This window comes from Ovis canadensis, chromosome 5, assembly GCF_042477335.2.
Source record: "Ovis canadensis isolate MfBH-ARS-UI-01 breed Bighorn chromosome 5, ARS-UI_OviCan_v2, whole genome shotgun sequence".
Classification (NCBI taxonomy): domain Eukaryota; kingdom Metazoa; phylum Chordata; class Mammalia; order Artiodactyla; family Bovidae; genus Ovis; species Ovis canadensis.
Window position 1 is genome coordinate 108284107 of NC_091249.1, and position 4573 is coordinate 108288679.

At 41.3% G+C, this 4573-nt stretch overlaps 1 long non-coding RNA gene across 1 annotated transcript; it reads left to right on the forward strand.

Annotated features, from left to right (window-relative positions):
• The first annotated feature begins 1497 nt into the window (after positions 1–1497).
• On the forward strand, positions 1498–4305 carry LOC138441522 (uncharacterized). The gene is made up of 2 exons (XR_011257379.1): positions 1498–1683; positions 2470–4305. It is a non-coding gene; the product is annotated as an uncharacterized lncRNA (long non-coding RNA).
• Positions 4306–4573: the final 268 nt, after the last annotated feature.

Sequence of the window (4573 nt, forward strand, 5' to 3'; positions counted from 1 at the left end):
GTAGTTGTGGCACACGGGCTTCAGTTGCTACGGGACATGTGGAATCTTCCTAGACCAGGGATCGAACCTAGGTCCCCAGGTTTGGCAGGCAGATTCTTATCCACTGAACCACCAGGGAAGCCCCATGTGTAGTTACCTGAGTCTGACTTTTTTTGCTCTTAGCATAATGCTTTTGAGGCTCATCCATATCGTTTTGTGTATCTTTAGACCTTTTTTCTAAATTGCTATATATCAACTGATAACATAATTTATCTACTTATCAGTTGATGGACATTTGGTTCATTTTAGCTTTTAGTATTTAATTCAGCCACTATAAACACTCATATGCAGATTTATGTGTGGATATAGGTATTCATGTCTTTAGGAAAAATACCTACCTGTGAGTTTAACTTTTAAAGAAACTGCCAAGTTTTTTTCCAAAGTAGAATTCCCACCAGCAAAATGTAAATGTTCTAGCTACTTTTCATCCTTATCAGCATTTTTTAATTTGAGCCATTGTAATAGGTGTGCAGTGGTATCTCACTGTGTCTTCCAAGTTTTCATAGTTAAGTTTATAAGATAGATTTTGAATTACACACTAAATAATTGAAGGCATGTCAGACATCAGAAAGACAGATTCTGTTAGCCTTGGACATTGGCTGTTCACCATCTCGTACCAGTGCTTGCACCTCTGGGCTCTCACTAATCATAAATTATAGCTCTTCAATACCCAAGCGTACATAGTAATAGATTCAGCAGGAACAATGTCTTTACTTTCTAGCTAGTTTCGGATCCTTGTATCAGAGGATTTATAACAGAATCACTAGAAGCTTTTAGCTCCTTTTTTTTTTTTTCTTTCCACATAGTGTATCAGGGAAATGCCTACCAGGGGAACATTTCTGCTCATCATCTCCAAAATGGAAAAGCAGCCAATTCTTTTCTGCTGCTGTCCAGGCTAGCCTCACATAGAAAATTGGCTCTTGCCACAGGGAGAGGGGAATGAAATAAAAGTTGCTGGAGCCACAACAGCACTTTACTGTTCATTCTTGTAGGAGTCGCACATCTTTCCTCTTGTCTTTATTTTGGTTATATGTTCGGCCCTTTGTTCACTTGCTCCTATTTCTTTTCCTCAACTAATACCAAGTTTTGACTTGGATAGAGGTCCCCCTCACCCTTCCTTTGCTATTGTGATATGAGTGAGATGGAATGAATAGAACTCTGGTCCTTTCTTTCCAGATTTGACTAGATCAGAACCTTCTCTGTTACACAAGCATGGCGGGTTCTTTGCTTCCCCTCTGTCCCTTGCCCCCACACACCTACACACTGTTTAAAATGTTTTTGTTCTCCTTCTCTGCCTGCAAAATCCTACTTGCCTTTCAAGATCAGATAAAATGTCACCTCCTCTATGATGCCAAATCCCCTGAGTCCTGTTAGCCACATCCACTGAACTTTGAGCTTGTTTTGTTTGAAGACTTATCACATTGCCTTGTGATTATTTGTTAACATTTCTGTATCTCTGCTAGACTCTGAACTCCTTTCAGTTTAGAACCACGTGTTAATTTTTGTGGGCTTAATGCATAATACACACTCAATAAATAATTTTTGACTGACTCTTTAAATTTGCAGTGAAGCTTTTTTAAATGCAGAGATTTTCTTCAGCTTAGAAAAGGAATAATAGAAGCATCTGCTCAACAGATATTTTTGGTGAGTAAAAGCCATTCATATATATCAATACTTTGGCAAAATGGTAGTTCTAAGATGAGATTGATTTCAGTTAGAACTAGATTCCTTTCACCCTCATCTAATCAATGTAGTTATACACCTCTTCTAATAGAAAAGAAAAATCAAAGCATTAAAAGAATTCTTTGATTCCTGTCTCCATTATCAGATTATGATATGTATGTAATTGCTTTAACCACATCAGCAAAATGTTAGGCCTTGGGACTAAACAAACAATTGTTTAGTGTGAGTATATCCCATGCAATATTTGGAACATACTTATACTGAAAAGCAGTCTCCTGTTTATCTGAAATTTAAATTTAGTTAGGTGTCCTGTATACTATCTGGCAACCCTAGCCAACACAAATCTCTTTACACAGTGTAATGAATAGTAGGAAATAGTGCTCTTGGAAGTTAGTTCTGGAATATATAGTGGACAATGCTATTATCGACCCAGGTTTGCCAGTAAACAAAATTAGTTGGATTGATCATCTTAGCCGGTACAGGATGCAAGACCAGAAAGAGAACTGATATCAGAAATCAGTGCAGTCACTGACCCTGTGGCCTTTGGGGTCATGTAAAGGTCTGTATCTACAGTGGATTAGAGAAGTCACATATTCCATGCTACTTTTCTCATTGACAGGAGAGGCCTATTGCCTTCCTTTTGAAGGTGGGCAGCTTTAACTAATGGAACAATAGAAATAACACTGTTTCAGTCTCTGAGCTTAGACCCTACTTGTCTCTACTTGGTTTCTACTTCCTGTCTCTTAGAATCCTCTTCTGGGAGCTGAGAGTCTTTATACAAGAAGTCCATCTTCTCTGACACTGCCATCCTAGAGAGGCCTTGAGTGGAAACTTTTGTTGACAGATCCTGCTAAGCTCACCCTTCTTGCCATCTCTATCAAGTAACATGAGTGAGCTGTTGTGGACCCTCCAGACCCTGAGAGTTGAATGTCACCAAGCAAATCCTTCAATGGCACTTGGAACAAAAGAATCACCCAGTTGAACCTTGTCTGAATTTCTGACCCATGACATCTGGAGATTTGACAATAGGGTGTCTTTTTAAGCTGCCGCATCTTAGAAGCTTTTGTCACCCAGCAGTAGATAATCAGAACAGTGAACGTGAATAGTAAGTTTCCTGACTCAGGAGTGACGTAGTTAAGAAAGGAGTGCCTTTGATCACTGAATATTCAAACCTCTCCGTTTCCTTGTTTGCCAAGGAAATCATACTTGTAGTAGAATCTTAACCTATAGCATCACATATGCTAGAGCTCAAAACAGTCATAGCTAGGAGTCCAGAGTGATATCTTCTCTGTCTTTCTGTTGTCCCCAACTCCCCAGAGGCCCGGAGACCTTCTGCAATCCAGCTGAGAATATGTCTCCAGCTAAAATACGTCTGAGAGCTAACCCAAGCTAACAATTTTCTTGTTAACAACAAGAAAATGTGCAAACCTGGGATGAGATGCAGAGAAGAGCACAGCAGGGGAGCAGAACTGTCTGTGAGAGAAAGCCGAGCATCAGTGTGCAGGGGGTAGCAAGACTCCAGCTGAAATCACCGACAGCTGCACTTGCTGTCTCCAGGAAACTTTCTGCAGGTAGACGGGAAGGCTGAGAAAATGCAGAGAGAGTGTGAGAATTCCCCATAGGAGGTGTAATGGGAATCCCAAAGGCGAATGATGCAAGAAGGGAACTGACACTCTGATCCAAGCCACACAGGGCCAGAAGACTTTAGTAATTCCTTAGTGAGGAGAGAGGAATAAGACCATGCCTGGGTTATAGAAAGTGAAGAGGAACTCAAAAGCCTCTTGATGAAAGTGAAAGAGGAGAGTGAAAAAGTTGACTTAAAGCTCAACATTCAGAAAACGAAGATCATGGCATCCGGTCCCATCACTTCATGGGAAATAGATGGGGAAACAGTGGAAACAGAGTCAGACTTTATTTTTTTGGGCTCCAAAATCACTGCAGATGGTGATTGCAGCCATGAAATTAAAAGACACTTACTCCTTGGAAGAAAAGTTATGACCAACCTAGATAGCATATTCAAAAGCAGAGACATTACTTTGCCGAATAAGGTCCTTCTAGTCAAGGCTATGGTTTTTCCAGTGGTCATGTATGTATGTGAGAGTTGGACTGTGAAGAAGGCTGAGTGCCAAAGAATTATGCTTCTGAACTGTGGTGTTGGAGAAGACTCTTGATAGTCCCTTGGACTGCAAGGAGATCCAACCAGTCCATTCTAAAGGAGATCAGCCCTGAGATTTCTTTGGAAGGAATGATGCTAAAGCTGAAACTCCAGTACTTTGGCCACCTCATGCAACGAGTTGACTCATTGGAAAAGACTTTGATGCTGGGAGGGATTGGGGGCAGGAGGAGAAGGGGACGACCGAGGATGAGATGGCTGGATGGCATCACTGACTCGATGGACGTGAGTCTGAGTGAACTCCGGGAGTTGGTGATGGACAGGGAGGCCTGGCGTGCTGCGATTCATGGGGTCATGAAGAGTCAGACACGACTGAGCGACTGAACTGAACTGAACTGGGTTATAGATGCTGTAATATGTATGTGATATGTGTCAAATTGAATTGTCAAGTAAATCTGTTTCTAGTTTTACGTAGGCTCTTTTTAAGTAAGGTTTTTTTTTTTTTTCCTATTACACACAAGGTCTCTGTTTTACATATAGTTGAATGGGAAGTACCCAAACTTGAGTGGTCTCAAAAGATTACCTAGTTATGTTCTTGGCACCAAGGGAGGGACTAAGTTTGAGTCATTAAGGGCCCTGAATACGAGATGCCTAAGGAAAAGCTTGGGGCTTCCCAGGTGGGGCTGGTGGTAAAGGACCCGCCTGCCAATGCAGGAGATGTAAGAGGTGGGGGTTCGA